Source organism: Solanum stenotomum, chromosome 10, assembly GCF_019186545.1.
Source record: "Solanum stenotomum isolate F172 chromosome 10, ASM1918654v1, whole genome shotgun sequence".
In the NCBI taxonomy this organism is placed as follows: domain Eukaryota; kingdom Viridiplantae; phylum Streptophyta; class Magnoliopsida; order Solanales; family Solanaceae; genus Solanum; species Solanum stenotomum.
The window spans coordinates 20,421,315-20,443,202 of record NC_064291.1 but is presented as its reverse complement, the minus strand read 5'-3'; the positions used below and the strand labels follow the sequence as shown (position 1 = coordinate 20,443,202).

At 35.9% G+C, this 21,888-nt stretch overlaps 1 pseudogene; it reads right to left on the bottom strand.

The window, feature by feature from the left end:
- LOC125842803 (uncharacterized) overlaps window positions 1–21,888 on the bottom strand; it is a 79,196-nt pseudogene that overhangs the window by 1,190 nt on the left and 56,118 nt on the right.

Below are 21,888 nucleotides of genomic sequence, written 5' to 3'. Positions count from 1 at the left end.
GTAAAATGGTCAAAAAAATCTCGTTCCGGAAAATATTCTCGAAATCTGGAAATTTTTGGTGAAAAATGTTCCCCAAGAAATTTAGAATCCAATAGTGAAAACCGTTTCGAAAAAGGAGTTGAAATGAGTTCACAAACTCAAATTTTCTATTAAATTCGGATTAGGCAAAAACCCCCAAATTTTACAGTTGAGATCTCAAATTTTGATGTTAAAATTCATAAATAATCGATGGAAATCAAAGGTATAAGTTGGAAATAACTTACCCAATGAATTTCTTGCGAAAAACCACTTGAAATCGCCTATTTTCGAGCTCTCAAAGTCTAAAAAATGGAGAAATGGGTATTTTCAAGTTGTGGGAAAAATAGCTACTGATTTTGGCTTTAAACAAAAACTGTTGTTGCAGCTAAAACGCAGCAGCTGAAACACAGCAATAACACCAAAGTTTAAGTCCCCGTTGGACCCTCGGGATTCGTTCGGAATCTCGTGCACACAAACTAAATATGTACCCCCACTAAAATTCGACATTCCGGACTCAATGAAATCGTCGGAATTTGAATTCGAGGACTCCTTGACCCGAAATTCAATTAGATGCCAAGAAACTAGTTTAACGCCAAAAAAATTTGAAACTCAAACGAAGCGTCTAAAAATTCAACCAAGACTCATTATAGACTTAGAATCGCCTCCCGAAACCAACGGTACTCTCGGAATTTCAATCTGAGCCTCGGAACCTCATATGTTGACCAAAGTCAACTCTTTATCAAAATTTCACAACTTTAGCAACTTAGGACCTCAATTCTTCGTTTCAACTCCAAATTCGACTCCGTAACTTCACACCGACCCGTTTCAACATTCTAAAACTGCCGGAATCGACGGAAATTCGATCCGAGTCCCGAAACTCCAAATGACTCGAAAAAGCACTTTTTAACCAACTTTAACTCATAAAAAACTCAATTTCTCAAAAACTCAACTTTTTACCAACTTTTCCTCAAACCAACTTTACAACCACAAAACATGGGACTCGGGGCAACTACCGAAAGACAAAAATAGTCATTTCCACGAAAAATCACCAAAATGACCTTTCGGGTCATTACAGTGTGAAAAGGAGAACATGCATAATAGAGGGTTTGGATAGTTTATTTTCGGAAAATTCTTTGTTTTTCCCTATGTAACTGAAATAAATAAATTTGGTTTGAATCTAAATTTAATTTTTATTATTTTAAATATATATTAAACTAATTAAGCACCCTCAATTTAAAATTCAAAAATAAAAATTGTAAAGTAGTTAACTGTGTCACAACAATAATAAGAGTACCACTTTTAAAAAGTAATATAAGAAATCTATGGCACACTTTTTGGAATATGATTTCAAAATATCGCGAAGTCCTTTTGAATTTTGATATAGCAATTAGTAAATTAAAAAATAATAGATTTATATTAAGTGTAGGTAAGTTTTCAATTTAAAATAAAATAGGTTTATAAAATATATGTTCTAAATATGATTATTCATTTTAAGTTTAAAAATTTAAAGTAAACACTACGTATATTTTTTATATAAAAAGAGTTATTGTGAGAAGTTATTTTTAAATATTTATTTAGTATAATTTGATAACTTCCCAAAAAAAAAGAGTCCTAAACTGTAATATTTTTTTTTAAAAAAAACCCCAGCAATTTGATTAAAAAGTTTTTAAAGTTAAACTAAACCATCAACAATTCTTTGGCTATAAAGGAGTAAATAGATAGTCATCAAAATGATTAAAATGATTCGGAATGTAATTTTTAATAAAATTGTAAAAAATAAATAAGGAGTTCTAAATAAAATAGTTTTATTCTATCACATAATTTTTTTGCTTTCACAAAAAAAGTCGTAAATTTTCTTATTACAGTCTACCGATCGGTTAATTATTTTAAGTTTATGACTAAATAGAAACTTTACTTTGTATTAAATAAATGCAGTAGCCTTCAATATTTATCCTCTAGATAACTACCATACATTAACGTGTGTTGTGGAAAATGCTTATTATTAACTTTTTATCTTTTAATTTTTTTTCAGATTGATTTTAACATAAATTATTCCTAAAAATAATTTGAAATTGTGAGTTGCCTAAGTTTCAGTTGAAATAGAAGTTTGGAGAGATAACTGATTCAAAAATTGATTAAAATAAATATTATTTGTTAAAAAAGAAAAGAGCAAAAAGTAACGTGTATTTTAGTTGCTAAAATATAAGAGCCTGAAAACATGTTCTTTATTGTCTATATTTTCGTGGAAACTAATTGATTTGCAATTTAAATTCATTGTTATCCAAATTATTTTTGTTGTTGTTGTTTTAAAATATTATTTTTTATTACTGATTTGTACACAATTTTTTTTTTGGTAATTATCAACTTTTATTAACCACCAAAAGTAGGCATTACAAATATATATTATTGCACAAATCAGTATTAATTTTACCTATGTATTTTTAACTATCTCTTTATTAATATTTTCTTTTTCCTATTTTTTTCGTTAATTATTTATTTTTAATTTATTTTGTATCATCGCATTTGAAATTTTTTCTAATCAAATAGTTAATTTTGTTGTCTATTATTTTTTTTTGTTTTCTTTTAGTTTTGTTCTAAAACTACCAAATGACTTGTAAGCAAAAGAAAATCAAACATCTAATATTGTATATATAGTAATTGCTTCTTATTTTCATAAAAAATGAGTTTACATCTATTATATTTCTATCCAAAACATATCACATTAATTATGTTACAACTCCCAATTTACCTTTTAACCTCTACTAAGACAACATAGAATCTGAGGTAACTTCAAATAAAAATTGAGATTATTCCATAATTCCTTTAAAGCAAATTATATCATATTTGCTCGTTTCTATATTACTAAATTTGTGATCATTACTAATTTATCTGGTGCTAAGATTGAATTATTATTTTTTTTAGAAAAAATATATGATTTATACCATGAACAAATTTATTAAATTCCAAAACAAATAATTATAAATACTTATCTCTGGTATCAATCTTTTAATCCAAGGATCCAATCTCACTTTTTGTATTTGACTACACAAACACTAAAAATAATATGGAGATTAGCAATTAAATATACTAATTTAAATCAGAATGAAAAAACAACAACCGTATAGAAGAGATAAATTAAAGAAGAGAAAAATAAAGAGAGATACAAAAGAAAGTTGAGAGTAGGGTGTGCAACTAGTGTACCTTTTTTTTTAAAAGTAAATTAGAGTAATATATATAAAATATTTTTTAATTCTGTAACTGTTTTTCTACTGTGACACACTTGTTTATAATAACTGTTTATTTTTTACAGTGACACATTTATTTTTGTAACTATTTTTTTTTACCATGACACAATTGTTAGAGAAAAGTGCAAAAACTCTAAATTATTTATGTGTGTTTAAACTCCCACTGAACTTCCTTTCCTATTTTTTTTCTTTTTCGTTAATTTCAATTTTCTTCTCTTTTTTTTTTCAAAAAAATAATGTAATATACATATATATATATATATATATATATATATATATATATATAAAATTTAAATTGATAGTTTTAATCTGAGAAACTATGATAAAATTCTTGTGTACTTCGATTCTTATGTAGTTGGACTACCTCTAAGGATATTGACTTGCTTGATCTATGACTGGGCGGACCACCGCCAGGTCAGTAATCCTGTAACGTTGGTATCAGAGCCTAGGAACTTTCATGGTATATATATAATTGATGTGAAGAATTTTGGCATAGATATATTCTCTCTTTTATGGATCAAGAAGATATTAAAAGCACTCGACTAGAAGAGGTAGATATACCTCAAAACCTTGATTTGTTAAACAAATGGACTATTCCGAAAGTTAATATAAAAACCATTTATGATTATGGTTGGTTTGATAAGATTTCTAATAAACAGTTGATTAAAACAACTGAACAATCCTTGGCGCTAAACTCGTCCGAACAAACTATTCGTTTATTAAATAAGCGTGATATTGAATTATATAAATCTCAGTATAAATTTTTGCATATTGACATGATTCAAATTGCTTTAAAATCGTTAGCTCTTAAAGGGTTACCAGAGACTTTCTTAGCTGCTCTACGAGATGCGAGGAATTTAAATTTTCGTCAATCCTTGATGGGTTCGATAGAATCTACGGTGGATTATGGTCCAGTTTATTTTAATGCTCAACCCAATTTGCAGTTATCTTTGATTGATTCTAATATATTAAATGCTTTAACCTTGAATGTTAAAACACATGGTTATAACTATGCACCTGGATCTGAATTAATTTGCTTGTTGTATAGAATCTATTATAAATTACTTGCTACTTGAATCCTAGATGTAAGTTATATGATACATCTGATCAAACTATTTTAGTAGAAACTAATTTCGCCAGATCTAAGGTCACTACTAGAAGACCTATAAAATGGGAAGAAATTAATTTTCCTACCACTTGGATTTTAGATTCTGTTATACCCCTTGAGCAAATGACCGATGCTGTAACTAATTATGAATATTCTCATATTAGTCAAAATTCCGATGGAAAAATTTGTATGCAGTTTGATGAAAAAAGTGTTCCTTATAGTAGACATTCTTTTGCTTCTGATAGAAGACTGGCAATTCAACATATTTCTCCGATAGAACCTTGGTATGGTCTAGCAGGAAATTGCGCTGCTTCATTACATACTTTATCAACAGTTATATCTGCAAAAAAACAAAAAATTAAAATTGATCCTCGGTTAAACATTGTTCAAACGAATGACAAAGCATCTGATATTTCTGATAAAGATATCCCTTTTGTATCCGAGATGGATTTTAATCTTAATGATACTTAATGATGAGTGAACAACAAATTGATTTTAGTCCAGGTTCACTGGCAAGAAAATATATTCAAAACGAATTTTTAAATGAAAACTGGAATCGATTTAAAACTTGGTACCAACGTTACAGGATCACTGACCTGGCGGTGGTCCGCCCAGTCATAGATCAAGTAAGTCAATATCCTTAGAGGTAATCCAACTACATAAGAATTGAAATACACAAGAATTTTAACATAGTTTCTCAGACTGCATGGTTTAATTATTTTACCCAAGCAAAGGGCCTGTCAAGAAGATAATACATACTTTTATTAAGCCCATGTGTCTGATAGTTCTAACCGGGTATGAGGCGCCCTACTTATCAACCTCAATTTCGGGCTAAAACCACAGCTCATTAGACGGAGTCATAAAGACAAAGCCAATAAAAGTAGTACTAGATCTGACTGTACCTCAATCTCAGAACCAAGTCGAGAAGTCATACTAAAATACTTCTATATTTAAATAAAGTTTAGATCCGTTCATGGTCTATATAAAAGAGAAGTTAGTTATTCGACATAGATGTAATTTCTTAGCCGGAAATAGTCACAACTTAACTCAGAGATAAAAAGATAAAACTAAAAGTAAAAGGAAGTACCTTGTAGCAAACAACACACTTTACTATTCCTCAGGCCAAAGTCCGGTAAGCTTACAATACTTGAAAATATTTTACAAGTGGGGAGAGAGAAAGTAGAAAGAAGGAGAGAGGGTTTCTAAATCCTACTCTCAATTAAAGAAAAACAAACCTATTTATAGAAAAAAGAAAGCATCTATGTACAGGATACTGGCCCCTATCTGGGTCCTGGTAACAGTGTATCTACTGTTGGTGAATAGTGTTGCTACAGTAGCGCGGGCGCGCTACCGACGCGCATAAGCTTTACACTTTATCCTTTAATTTTGCCAAAAAATCTTCGGCTTTCTTCAGTGCATCCACTGGACTTTCTTCTTCATATTGTTGGGCTTCGTGCATATCTTCACTTGTTTCACTACGCATTGATGAATCTGATTTTGCGTAATGACTTATATTTAGAAGAATCTTCTTCTTTACTTCTTCTAGATATTTCATAATCATTTCATTTTGTTCTCCTTCATCATGATTAGAAATTTTTCTAGCCATATATTTTACGGAGGTTGAGTCATCAATCATAATTCCTTTATTAGGAATCGATTCATAATCGTGTACGATTTTTGTAATTAGATCCAGCAGTTCTTGTCCGTATATGGACTTTGTTTGAGGATCTTTCTTCATCAACCTGTCCCAAAAATTATTATAATAAGTTCTGTATAGGCAATGGATTTGTTCCTCAGTGAAATCTACTTCCGGAACCCATTTATGAATCCATGGAACAGAGAATTCTATAAAAAAAATATATATGTTCAATTTGTTGAAAATAACAAATATGTTCTTGATGATATAACTTGTTGAGATCTGGGGAAACCTTGACCCATTCTTTGTATAACTTGAGAAATGGTTCGGGCAATATTTTTATTGTTGGCCCGTGGTATGACCACCAGTTTAAAAACCAATTTGGTATAGGATTCGAAAATATCTTGGCACATACTTTTATAAACCAAGTATGTTTATGTCTCTCATTGTTATAACAAAGAACTTTATTAAATGTCTGAATATAATCACAATAGGTAAAGCTTACCATGACTTTGTTTAGACTGAATTGTCTTTCAGTCATTGAGGAAATACCCCAATCTTCAATATGAATGACGTGTTTTATAATCATTTTAGAGAAGTTATAAACATTCTCACTTGTATTATATCCTAAAAAATGTTGAAATTCAACACCTGTGCTTATCAGCAGAGTCTCATAATATTTCCGAGTTTTGTATGACTCACCCGGAAAATAAAGCCCATTAACTAAATACCTCTGGAATATCTTATAAGGTTCTTTCCTTCTCTGTATGTCAAAGTTTTCTAAGATAAATATCATTTCTCTTTTTTCTACCTTTTCATATGTTTTGATATCATCAACTTCTTCTTTGGTGATTGAAGCAAAAGAATCACCTTGCTTTTGAGTTAGAAACTCCTGTAGTTTAGCATATAATGGATCACTTTCTGGAATATCTTCCAGATGTATTGATGATGAAGCTTTTTCTTGTGCTCTAGAGTTTAAGTTATATAAACTCATTCCTCCCTTTTGTATAATAGGAGTACTAGATGATGAAGATTCGTATGATGATCTTGATGAACTTGGGGATGATCTTCCCCTTCCGCGAGTATAACTGCCTTTTTCTCTAGCCTTGGTTATCCAAGGAGGATCCATCCTGCAAACATAACATTTAGTTGTAATCATTCAAGATGTTATATTTTTAATCATTCAAGAGGTTATAAACTTCATCACAATAAAATCCTTCATAAAGCTCTTGTTCAATCATGTAATTATTGACGATATCCATCACCATTCCGTCTATAATTTTCCATAATATAAGTTCTTTTAAATCTCTATTAAGAGGAACTGCCTTCAAAATCGTAATCAAATCTTTATCAGGAAAGAAGTCAAGAAAACCCATCAGAAGAAATATATTCTCTTGATAAGAAGTCTGGGAGGGAATTATCACTTCCCTTTTTATAGTGAATATCGAAATCAAAAGGGGCTAATTGTGTCTGCCATCTAGCAAAAATTAACTTAGACGCATCATGTTTAAAATCTTTATCAAACATATACTTGACTGACTGAGCATCAGTTTTTATCAAAAAATTTTGATTATATAAATCATCTTGAAATTTTAAAACGCACTTAACGATAGTTAACATTTCATGAGTTACCGTTGCATATTTTTTCTGAGGATCGCTCCATTTTCTTGAATGAAATCGAATAAGATATTCATTTTTATCATGCGAATTAATTTGTTTCAATATACCTCCATACCCAATATTAGACGCATCTGTCTCTACAATCTTTGGTCATGCAGGATTAGCAAGGGTTAAACAAGGTAAAGATTTAACTCTTTCTTTAATAGTCTTTACAAGATCTGTGAGACTATTAGTCCAAGGCTTCTTATGATCCTTTTTTAGCCTGTCGTATAACGAAGCTAAATCTCGAGACAAATTTTTGTAGATGGGGGAAATGTAATTTAAACTTCCTAGAAACCGCTGCAATTGCGTCCTATCTGCAATAATATCATGGAATTTTGATGTCAATTCAATAGATCGCTGAATAGGAGTCGTTTTTCCTTGACAAATCAAATGACCCAAAAATCTAACTTCTTTTTGGAAAAGACTCATTTTAGGTTTAGATATGACCAAACCATTTTGAATAACTATTTTCTTAAAAATGTCTAGATGCTTAATATGCATTTCAAGAGTCTTTGAGTATACCAAAATATCATCAATATAAACTATGATGAAATCCAAATAAAGATTAAAAATATCATTCATAATCTTTTGAAATTTCGAGGGAGCATTTTTTAAACCAAAGGGCATTACATTCCATTCGTATTGTCCAAACGGAACATTAAACGTCGTTCTATAAGAATGGTCTTTAAATATTTGGATTTGCCAATATCCAGATTTTGAAAAGATATTAGCATCATATAATCTTGATAATAAATCCCTTTTGTTTGGAATAGGATACCTAATCCATTTTAAAAATTTATTCAAAGGTTTATAATTTATAACTAACCTGGGAACACCTCGTTCTTTTTCTGCTGTGTTATTAACATAAAAAGTAGTACACGACCATGGTGATTTGGAAGGCTTTATCAAACCTTTTTGTAATAAATTATCAATTTCCTTTTTGCAGAATTCAACCAATTCGGTATTCATCTGACAAGGACATGATTTGGTAGGGATATTTTCCTCAGAGAAATCATCTTCATATGGAAGAGTTACAATATGCTTTTTCCGATTCCAAAAGGCACTAGGATGATCAGCACAAATATCAACAGCCATTTTTTTAGAAATGAGTTTAATCTTTTCCTGTACTTTAGCAGATTTTAAAGTGTCGAATATATTCATACTAAATATCTCAAGTTGTAAATAATCAACATGTTTTTGTTTCATTTCAATTAGAGCATTAATATCTCTAGAAATAGGCTCGGTGATAAAAGTATAACTAATATCTTGATTTTTATAAGTAGCAAAAAATCATTTAGCATTTATATTAGTAAAAGGATAAATTGCATTTATAAAAGGAGTTTCTAGAATAATAGGAGGGTATAACTGATTTTTTACTAAGAAAAAGAAGTGAGGAATACAAACTTTATTCTGGCAAATACGAGTATTAGATAATTTATACTTTATATCGAAAGCATGACCAGATGCAGATTTAACCATATGATTTGTTTTTTCAAAATATTTAGTAGGTACAAGACCTTCTTGAATGCAACTCATATCAGCGCCACTATCAATCATAGCAATGTTAGTTATAGAAAAAGTATTATCAATTAATATAGTACATTTAACATACCATTTATGAGCTGTAACAATTTGCATCATTCCTAAAAACATATTTTATTTCGGATCAATATTCAAAGTGTTAGCAAGAATATTTTCTTCAGCAGTAGATTCATCAACCTTATTTTTTTCTTTGCTATTAGCAGACTCAATCTGAGTAAGACGGTGATCATAAATAATATGATTTTGTTTAAGAAATTTAATTTCTTCCTTCAAATGTTCAATTTCTCCTTTTAAATCATCAAAAAGGGTATCACGAATAACTACGGTTTGTTTAGAAGAGAGTCTATTATGAACTTCAGACAAGGAGTAAGGAGCAGAATAATTAAAATCATCTTTAACCTTTTTATCACTAGGAATACTAGTTGAAGAGCTAGTTTTACTAGCAGCTAAATGAATGATCTTTTCACGAAGAGTATTATCGGTAACTTCTTTTAGAAGTTCTATCACATTGTTTGCAGTGATAGTGAACATATTCATGTCTTCAAACTGAGATTGCAGCTTGTAAAATTCATCATGTTCGCAGTGACAAATATCACCATGATATTTGCAAGCATCATTCGAATCTTGATGAACCTTAGAAGGCTCAGGTTGCTCATCCTCTGTTGCATAACTTGCTTCAGAATCATCATAATCTGATTCGGAACCAGAAGTATAAAGAAAACTATAAATCTTCTCTTGAATATAATCATCAAGTTCTAGAGTCTTAAGCTTTTCCAACTTACAATTTGGAGCTATATGCCCAAATTTTCCATATTTATAACACTTCATCTTATCAAGATTTCGCCTTGACCTATTCCTGGTAAATCTATGAGATTTACGATGAGTCCTACGCTCATCTCTTTCTTCTCTAGTCCTTCTTCTAGATCTTCTTTTCTTATGATGAGATCTATGAGATTCTGATTTAGAAGTTTCGCGGTTGGTGTTTTTTGAAGCATCCGGTAAACCAAATTGGGTACAAAAATCTCCTAATTGAGACTTTTCTCTAAGCTTATCCATCTTAAGTTGTCTTGAGAGTTTTAACTCATTGCACAAATTAATGCCTTCTTGCGTATAAGCCCCAATAAGCTTTCCATAAGTAAAATCACTATAGGGAATAATACCTTGAGAATTTCTAAAAGTTTTTTTTACTCTTTCTGCAAATAAAGAAGGTAAGTCGTCAATAAATTTGGCTTTCCAGAATTCTAAACCATTTTCGGGAAGTTCCATGACCCGACTTAAATAAGTGTCTTTATACCATCTAAACTCACCTAAATGTCTACATCTAAGACCATTTAGAAGAGATCTAATGGTTTCATATTGATTGGTAAATCTACCACTAAAATGTTCAAAAATAGTTAAAATAAGTGTATACACAGCGTCTTCTCTATTTTGAACAAGGGCAAAGCCTAAATTATCAACTCCTTCATTTACTGCCTTAGCATTAATAACTGCTGCTCTCGCATCAGAGGGCATATAATTATCCCACCATCCTCTTGGTTGACCGATAAATCCTGCAATAATCATCTTGCAAATGGTCTTGTCAGTGTTACTAACACTTTTGCAGATAGTAGCATACATAAGCGTCATATGTACCATAATCGTCAACTGCCTATCAGTTAACCCATCGAGATTCATAAATCTCGCTTCCACTATAAGAAGTGTTAGTTTGATTCCAATTTCTTTCCTTTATTAAAACATCTTGAGGAGTAGGCCTAAGATAGTAATATGTTTGCATGCTAGGTTTTCTAGCATAAGCAATATTACCACTATTCTTCTTTGGATACCCATGAAGTTTATTAACTTCCATTTTCATTTGAGTTTTGAAATCAAAAGTGGCTTCCATCTCATCTGCAAAATCTTCAGCGAGACTTATCGATTTTGCACTTGCACCACATTGAGAAAACTTTTTATCAAGAAGATTATCAAGGTCGTGCAAAGGTCTAAGAATAAAATCCTGAATCTCATGAGGCCTTTGAATATGAACATCAGGCTGTTTTGACTAAGAAGTCTGTTCCGAAACTTGTTTCACAGATTTTAGCTTACTATTAATTTGAACAATCAGATTAGACAGACTATCTAATTTTTTGTCTAGAGAACAAATATGTTCACCAATAACTTTCACATATAGGCCCAAATAATTATTTTGAGAAATAAGACGATTGATTTCACTTATACTTACTGCGGCGACCTCATTATCAATAAATTTATGAAAAGCAGTAAAAGTAATACCAGTATTATTTGGTAAAATACACGGAGCTTGAGGAGGATAAATGGATTGAATAATATTACCTGATTCATCTTTGTAAGATCGTTCAAGAACGTTGATGAATAAAGGCAAATAAGTGGTTATAAACCAAGGAACAAAAAACATAATATGATTATGTAATGCACAAGTTTCATAAAACTCTTGAGAAATATTATTTAAATCTTCTTTACTGTAAGTGTCAAAAAATCAAGTTTTAAACCGGTTCCATTTTTCATTTAAAAATTCGTTTTAAATATATTTTCTTGCCAGTGAACCTGGACTAAAATCAATTTGTTGTTCACTCATCATTAAGTATCATTAAGATTAAAATCCATCTCGGATACAAAAGGGATATCCTTATCAGAAATATCAGATGCTTTGTCATTCGTTTGAACAATGTTTAACCGAGGATCAATTTTAATTTTTTATTTTTCTGCAGATATAACTGTTGATAAACTATGTAATGAAGCAGCGCGATTTCTTGCTGGACCATAACAAGGTTCTATCGGAGAAATATGTTGAATAGCCAGTCTTCTATCAGAAGCAAAAGAATGTCTACTATAAGGAACACTTTTTTCATCAAACAACATACAAATTCTTCCATCTGAATTTTGACCAATATGAGAATATTCAGAATTAGTGACAACATCGGTCATTTGCTCAAGGGGTATAACAGAATCTAAAATCCAAGTGGTAGGAAAATTAATTTCTTCCCATTTTATAGGTCTTCTAGTAGTGGCCTCAGATCTGGCGAAATTAGTTTCTACTAAAATAGTTTGATCAGATGTATCATATAACTTACATCTAGGATTCAAAGTAGCAAGTAATTTATAATAGATTCTATACGACAAGCAAATTAATTCAGATCCAGGTGCATAGTTATAACCATGTGTTTTAACATTCAAGGTTAAATCATCTAATATATTAGAATCAGTCAAAGATAACTGCAAATTGGGCTGAGCATTAAAATAAACTGGACCATAAGCCACCGTAGATTCTATAGAACCCATCAAGGATTGACGAAAATTTAAATTCCTCGCATCTCGTAGAGCAGCTAAGAAAGTCTCTGGTAACCCTTTAAGAGTTAAAGGTTTAAAAGCAATTTGAACCATGCCAATATGCAAAAATTTATACTAAGATTTATATAATTCAATATCATGCTTATTTAATAAACGAATAGTTTGTTCGGACGAGTTTAGCACCAAGGATTGTTCAGTTGTTTTAATCAACTGTTTATTAGAAATCTTATCAAACCAACCATAATCATAAATGGTTTTTATATTAACTTTCGAAATAATTAATGGGCTTTATTTCCCGAGTGAATCATACAAAACTCAGAAATATTATGAGACTCTGTCGATAAGCACAGGTGTTGAATTTCAACATTTTTCAGGATATAATACAAGTGAGAATGTTTATAACTTCTCTAAAATGATTATAAAACACGTCATTCATATTGAAGATTGGGGTATTTCCTCAATGACTGAAAGACAATTCAGTCTAAACAAAGTCATGGTAAGCTTTACCTATTGGGATTATATTCAGGCATTTAATAAAGTTCTTTGTTATAACAATGAGAGGCATAAACATACTTGGTTTATAAAAAGTATGTGCCAAGATATTTGCGAATCCTATACCAAATTGGTTTTTAAACTGGTGGTCATACCACGGGCCAACGATAAAAATATTGTCTGAACCATTTCTCAAGTTATACAAAGAATGGGTCAAGGTTTCCCCAGATCTCAACAAGTTATATCATCAAGAACATATTTGTTATTTTCAACAAATTGAACAGATATATTTTTTTATAGAATTCTCTATTCCATGGATTCATAAATGGGTTCCGAAAGTAGATTTCACTTAGGAACAAATCTTTTGCCTATGCAGAACTTATTATAATAATTTTTGGAACAAGTTGATGAAGAAAGATCCTCAAACAAAGTTCATATACGGACAAGAACTGCTGGATCTAATTACGAAAACCGTACACGATTATAAATCGATTTCTAATAAAGAAATTATGACTGATGACTCAACCTCCGTAAAACATATGGCTAGAAAAATTTCTAATCATGATGAAGGAGAACAAAATGAAATGATTATGAAATATCTAGAAGAAGTAAAGAAGAAGATTCTTCTAAATATAAGTCATTACGCAAAATCAGATTCATCAATGCGTAGTGAAACAAGTGAAGATATGCACGAAGCCCAACAATATGAAGAAGAAAGTCCAATGAATGCACTGAAAAAAGCCGAAGATTTTTTGGCAAAATTAAAGGACAAAGTGTAAAGCTTATGTGCGTCGTAGCGGGCCCGCGCTACTGTAGCAACACTGTTCACCAACAGTAGATACACTGTTACCAGGACCCAGATAGGGGCCAGTTGATACGCTCAAATTACACCTCCTTTCAGAAGCATAAGCGATCGTTATCAAGTAAAGAACTCAACTTGTAGGTTGGAATCGATCCCACAAGGAAAATGGTTTAGACTTTACTTTTAACTAACAATTATATTCGATTAGTCAAATTATTTCCAGAAACAGGTAATAAAAAGGGGGTTGTGCTTGTGTAAAACAAATAGTAAGACTTAATATTGTAATCAATAATTAAATTCAACTTTGGTTGTTATCAAGATAAGAGAAATAACTAGGGTATACGTGTTCCCCATAATCTCATAACGCAGTAATCCTAGTAATAGCAATCCTTTTCTAGTGTATTACATGCAAAGTGATAAGTTAGGTATCTCTAAATCCTTGGTCCGGCATCTAGAGAATTTCACCCCGCACCTTGGTCCGGCTACGTGTGTATAATTTACTAACCCTTACCTTTACCTCATATTAGACATCATAATCGATGTTTGGCTTAGTTATTACTTCGCACCAATCGACACTAGCCTATTAGATAGTATCACACTAAATCTATGTTGATAATTCTTTTCTTGTTAATTACCTCCTTGGTCCGGCAAGTAGTAACAAGGCGAGTTCTAACGTTGGCCACCGTTAAAAAGACTTCTAAACGAAAGAATTATCAATGCATGCAAAATACTAGTCAAGAATTGCTTATTTACTATTCATACTTTGTTAATTGATCATGGTTCCCACAACCCTAGTTGTGGATTTAGTTACTCATATTAGCAAGAACACAATTCATAATTGTAGATGGAGAAATCATGAACTTACGTAAAGAGAATAATAAACCCAGAAAATTAACTTGAATTGCAAAGCCAAAATCTTCAAAACGAACTTGGGAAATCAATAATTGCTAGGGTTGCAAATTAATCTCCAAAGTTACAAAGCAAAAATAGAATAATAGTGTCTAACCCCCAAAAACGAGGTTTACATGTCCTATTTATAGAAAACAAATCCTAAATAAAAAAGGAAACAAATTAAGGAAAGTTTTGTTCAGGTACGCGTCTTCGATCCACGAGACTGACTTACGGACCGTCGATTGATCTACGGTCCGTAAGTCCCTTCCGTCACTCGGGACTTAGAAAATATTTCAGCATCCAACAATCAGCTTCTCTGAAGCAAACGACGGACCAGCAGCACGGACCGTAGATCGACCTACGGTCCGTCAATCCCTTCCGTAGCTCCATACTTAGCATCTTCAAAAATCAGGTACTGGAACCCTCGCAGTCTCACTCTACGGATCAACAGTACGGTCCGTAGATCAATCTACGGACCGTCAATGGGCACCGTGGTTCCACACTTGGTCAGATTTCCCTGATTTGTCCTCAACACATTCCTGCTGATCTACGGTCATCACCTACGGACCGTGAATGGACCTACGGTCCGTAGATGACCTCCGTGGATGCCTTTTTCTGCATTTCCTTCAGCTGTCTCTAAACTTCCGCGCCTGAACACCTTTCCTGCAAAACATGATAAAATACATAAAAACCAATATAAAAAGGCCCTAGACACACACAACTTGTAAGTGAAATGTATTAGAAATACCGTAAACTCACGGTATATCAACACCCTCAACTTAAATTCGTTGTTTGTCCTCTAGCGATGCACTAGAACTCTAAACGACACTTGTATAGAAGCAAGCATTTCTAACTCAAGCAATCACATGGCTCTCTACCTCCTCATTGTTTGGGTGCACATTCGTGTTCTTCGAGTCGATAAGCCAACTCATGTGGATCCCATCATGACACAGACCAACCAACTGACACACAACAGACACCTTCTCACTGTCACCCAGATACCAACTTTCCAACAATGGAACTAGTGCCCTTACTTCAAACGAAATCCTCTTTTAGCAAAAAATTTGATTTCATTCATGGTACAAGGATTTATTCAACACTCACGCTCAGAAGTAATTTCAAATACAGTTCGTGCTTACTGCCATAAGCTTGCCCTTATTTTCACTGCTCAGACTCTTCAAACTAGACTCCAGGATCACTAAAGGACTTTATTGGCTTGTTACGTAGGCTCAGGGTCAGGTGTGGTACATTTTGGGTACTGTTTAGTGACTTTCTGCCCTCCTTGTCATTACACTAGGCTTTTAACCTCTTTTTGCCTTACTTTTGTCATATTATTGCTTTACCGCTTTCCCTTGATTTTCTTCAACCACGGAAGTGACTTTAAACTTTGTAGCTCAATACCTTTTTATTTAATTGCTCCTTTCTCTTTGAATAATTCACATCCTTTCCTTACGTTTCCCCCAAAAAAAAATTTATTTTTATTTTTATAATTTTTATTTTTTTATTATTTTTATTTTTATTTTTTTTTCACTCTTTTCATCCCCATTTTTCTTTCAGTTTCCTCTTTCATAGCCACCCTCAACTTATGGATTTTCCGTTAGTTGAGGTTCACAATACCCGATGTCAAGTCAGGGCCAAGATTGAAGTTACTTTTTACATTAGCCACCCTCAACTTAGGCTTTTGGCCTAAGTCAAAGTGTACATGTCCAAGGAGGGACCGGGGCCAACATAGTAGATTATGGGAAGGTGAGTTCGGGGTTTTAGAAAGAAATGGTTTATTTTTAGGCTCAAAGTTGGACCAAAGGGAACAGTTATTTCATTTGGTTGAATCCTTCTAGGCAATTTATGGGTTTTTTCAGAACAACGGCCTATGATCACTTCCTATCCTCTAGATTGAATTGTCTTAGCAGGACTAACCGGGCAAGTTCTAGTTTTGCACAAAACTGTTTGAACAGTCAACGATTCTCACCCACTCTTGGCACAAGTTTCATTATCAGATTATCAGACTACCCAGTTCAAGTTTCAGGTTTAATCATGCAATCAAGTCGATTGTTACTATGTCATACTCAGAGCCAACACAATCAGCAACTCGTATCCTACTTCTAGCATACAACCCAGAATCTGACGGGTATCATTTTTTCTAAGCCATGCCATCATGCTTCGTTCTGTATCATGCTTCTACACACACAATCCTAAGACATGCCGGTTCAACAAAAATTAAACAGTCTCTTGGGGTAAAAGAACACAAGCAAGAAAACCCCAAGAGAGGATACATGAGTTGGGTTACTCAGGCTTCACCCTATCACTCACGATCCATTTACCCCACCCCCAACAAAAATAGATGCAATTGCCCACAATTGCATACATAGACAGTAAAAGTGAATGGATTTGAGTGAAGCAAACCTGTGGCGCAAAGCGCCGGCAAATCATTAACAAGCAGGGGGATCCGGTTTCCCGGAGCCCTCTGGAACATCAGTGGGGGCACCCTCAGTAGTGCCCACCTCAGCACTCCTAGCACCCTCAGTAGTGCGCTCTATCAAACGCTCCGCACCATCAGTGGTGCTCGCGACGCCTCTCAAAATAGGCTGATCCTCTGCAACCAGGGCAGAGCTCGATGCCCCTGCAGCTCTCTCACGCACCCTCTGCTGGCGCAACTCTTCATCTGCAATCAAAGCCCTCCTAGCCTCCTTCTCCTGCCGGCGCTGTCTTTTCTGAGCTTTCTTTTCCTCCGTGCGATGAGAGCGGTGCCACTTGCCCTTGGCATATGTCGGTGCAGGCCCCTCCTCGGCGATGCCACTGAATAGAGCATCTAGCACTGTATCATCAGCCAGTGCAGTAGGAGCCGTCGGAGTCTCAACTGAAGGTGCAGCAAGAATGGCATCCACATCAGTCCGGAGGTTGGCTATGTCAGCTTGCAAAGCAGATAAGTCTGTGGCCGGAACTGATCGCTCGAGGACTCGCAACTCAAAGGCGTCAAGCCGCTTATTAACCGCCAGGACCTTACGATCCATCATCCCCTCCATCCTGCGCTCCAATCTAGCCTCGGACTCGGCAATTGTCTTTTGCATCCAAGGCTGGATGTGATGCAGCAGTGTGGCCATCTGCGCCTCTAACTTTTGTACTCTGGCCATCGAGACAATCGTCGCTCCAAACGGTGGTGTAGACCGGGAAGAACTAGGGGCAACACTAGCTGCCTGAGAAGAGGAGCCTGGGACAGTGTCAGTGTGGTCTGGGATAATGGGGTTACCGCCCTGTGCCTGCCCCACAGTGTCTGCAAGATCGGAGCTCAATGGGGGTACCTCAATCTGGGGCTCTCTGCGAGGTGCTGCCACATTCGCGTCATCCCGAATAAGGCCGATGTCCAATGCCCCTGTAGGGTAGACTAGCCTGTCACAATGCCAGATCGGCATTCCAGAGTCCCTGCACAAGTGAAATATCAGACAGGGGAAAGGGTAAGTAGTGGAGGTCCTGAAAGCTCTCTCGTGGATCTCTGCCAGCAGCATTCGGGCAAAGTCGATCTCTACTCCCGCCACCAATGCAGCAACCATCACCGCTCTGTCCCAAGTGACCTGATTGTCCGCTTTTGTAGGCGACACTCTGTTGCGTACCAATAGCTAGAAGAATTTTGCTACGAAGTTCAATGTGGCCTTCCGGATGCCCAACCGTGGAGCAGCGACCCATTCTGCACGCTCGCCATCTGCAGCAATGTACTTGGCCAGCCATAGTATCACAGCCTCTCGCTGCTCAGTATTCCTCTGGAAAGTGCCATTCCGCACAATGTCCCAGCGGTAATCAAAATCTGACGTGTTAGGAGACCAAGAGTGGCCCGTGGTAGGACCATAGAGAAACCGGCTAATGGTGGCGGGTGATATATTCACCGGACACCTTCGAACCAAGGTGGAAGTGAGCGGGGCCTGCGCTAGTGGCTTTGACCGCTTGGAAATGGACCCGCGGAGAGTGGCAGCATAGGAAGCATAGAACTCCCGGACAATCTCCTCGCTATACGTCCCTGGATCTCGAGCCATCCAATCACACTTGTGATGTTTGAAAAGCCGATGAATATCTGGCACAGTATGCAAGCTCCCCGTAAGGACTCTGCGCTCCGCTTGTATTAATCGAGCCATTTTCTGTTTGTCATTCACCATTTTTGCATCCCGATAGATCTGCCATTGACCCTCGACACACCACCTATTCAGCTCCCCTGCTACCGGAGCGGGTTCATCATTCCTTGGTGCAGGAATGGCCTCTGAACTAGTTGCCTCATCAGACGAGGCTGCTTGGTCATTCTCTCCAGACCCTGTGGACGATTTGGCGTTGGACCCTGTAGCATGGACAGACTCTGATTGTGATGATTGGGAGCCTGATGCATGGGTAGACTCGGAGCCGGACATGGGACCCTCCGAACTGGAAGCAGCCCCAGTTGGTGACCCGATCAGTGTGTGCTCCTCATCAGACTGGGAGACAGTGACTACGTCGGGGATCACCTTCCGGGGGGTGCTCCTTGGTGCTGCGCGAGAGGCCCTAGGGTTTAGAGGCACATATGCGGGGTCAGAGTCGTTCTCGGTGTCCTCATCAATCAACCGGAAGCTAGGGGCAACCGATTTGGACTTGCCCTGTTTCGAGTAGGTGACCATCTTCTTGGGTGCCATCGTATCTGCAGGAACGTCATTAGTGCCAAAACTAACCATATGCAGCAAAAGAACTCATTTAGAGTTGGTAACGACCCAAACTATGTCCAAAATTTTTTTTTTGACAGATGCTACAGAAGTCATCCACGGAGGAGACCTACGGTCCGTAGACTGATCTACGGTCCGTGGATCTCTTCCGTGGATCAGGGTGCCTGAAATATAGGTCGCAGATGAAAACCACTGAAGTACAGAACGGTCCGTAGATGGATCTACGGACCGTAGTCTACATTCGTGGTTTTACACTTAGTGAAAATTTTCAGGTGCATCAAATGACGAACCCCATCTACGGTCCGTAGATGGATCTACGGTCCGTAGACGGGGTATCGTGGAAGCAATCAGTGCCAGGTATCATACATTTTTGGCATTTGGTTTCAACATTAACACAACCTAGTCATGCATATACACAATTGAAATATGCTAGTTCGTCATTCTTAAGATTCCTACCAATTATTATACCCCAACAATTTAGACTAGATGTGGAACCCTAAGTCGAAACTAGCATATAATATTTACGATCACATAGAATCACATCACAATTAATGCTATACAATCACTATCTATCATTCCAAGGGCATTGTACTACTCAAGTTTATCATGCAATATCATCTAACAATTACCCAAGGTCAAGACCCACTCCCGACCCTCTATATTCAGTCTATGAATTGAAATTCAAAGTGAAGAGAAAGTCTATTACCTTACAAGCAACGAGGAGTGGGGTGATTGCGTGATGGTACTATGATTTAGCAAGACCAAGGAGTCACCTTTTCGTCAATGACCAAACACCGGACCCTTTTTATCAGATTATGGAGTGGGTTGATTATGGTATGGAAAGGGTTTTGGGAATATATGGAAGGGAGGATATTATGTGGTGGTTATGGAGTGATTTGGGGAGTTTAAAGAGTGGGAGAAACGGTTGTGAGAGCAATGGAGGGGAGGAGAATGATTTGAAACAATGGGTGTTTTAAGTAATGGGGGTCCGGGTCGGGTCAATCAACTGTAAGGTGTGGACTCACGAGACCCCGTCTACGGTCCGTGAGTCGATCTACGGTCCGTAGATCACACTTATACTAAGACAATGTTAGGGACTTACCTGGGATCTACGGATACCATTGACGATCCGTGGATCGATCGACGGACCGTCGATGGGGTCCGTAGACCTCTGCACCAGACCATTTTCTGCAGATTTCTTGCATGGTGTACCTGCACATGAAGCAACCAATAGGCTATTTTTTTTACATTTTCTGGACACTTTTTAGACACGGACCCTATATTACTTCTAGCCAACACTAAGAACTAAAATACTGAAACCCCTACCTACATTGATACAAAAACGCAAGTAATCAAAGAAAGCTAATCTACATAATGTAAAACAGAACCCTATTGTTGGCTAGATTTTACATCTTGGGTTGCCTCCCAAGCAGCGCTTGATTTAATGTCGCGGCACGACGCAGGTATCTTGATTATTCAGACTTCATCAAGATTGCAGACCTCAATCACTTCTTGCACAGTTTCAGCATTTCCCAGATAGATCTTTATCCTTTGCCCGTTCACCACAAACCTTGTTCCATCCTTATTTTCAAGCTCAACTGCTCCATGCGAGAGCACTTTTGTGAGTAGAAATGGCCCAGTCCACTTGGACTTGAGTTTGCCTGGAAACAAGCGCAACCTAGAGTTGAATAACAGCACACGATCGCCAACCACAAATTCTCGTTTTTCAATTCTTTAATCGTGATACCTCTTCATCTTCTCTTTGTATAAGGCTGAACTTTCATACGCTTTGAGGCGAAACTCATCAAGCACGTTCAAGTCGTTCATCATTTGATTAGATGCAGTGTCCCAATCCAAATTTAACTTCTTCATTGCCCACATTGCTTTGTGCTCTAACTCTACTGGTAAATGACAAGACTTCCCATATACAAGTTGGTAAGGCGACATACCTATGGGGGTCTTGTATGCAGTGCGATATGCCCATAGAGCATCATCAAGCTTCCTTGACCAATCAGTTCGATTGGCGTTCATAGTCTTCGCCAATATCTGCTTTATTTCTCTGTTGGACACCTCAACTTGACCGCTAGTCTGTGGATGATAAGGAGTGGCTACATTGTGACGGACACCATATTTCTCAAGTAGTGTTTTGAACAACTTGTTACAAAAGTGAGAGCCTCCATCGCTAATAACAGCCCTTGGTGTACCAAATCTGGAGAAGATATTCTTTTTCAAGAATGCGGTGACACTTTTACCTTCGTTGTTGGGAAGTGCTACTGCTTCCACCCACTTCGATACATAATCAACCGCGACCAGAATATACTTCATCCCATATGAACTCACAAATGGGCCCATGAAATCAATGCCCCATACATCAAACAATTCGATCACCAATATGGGATTCATAGGGAGCTCTTGCCTCTTTGAAATCCCTCCATCTCTTTGGCACCGATCACAAGACTTGGCGAAATCATGAGCATCTTGGTGGATGGTAGGCCAATAGTACCCACACTGCA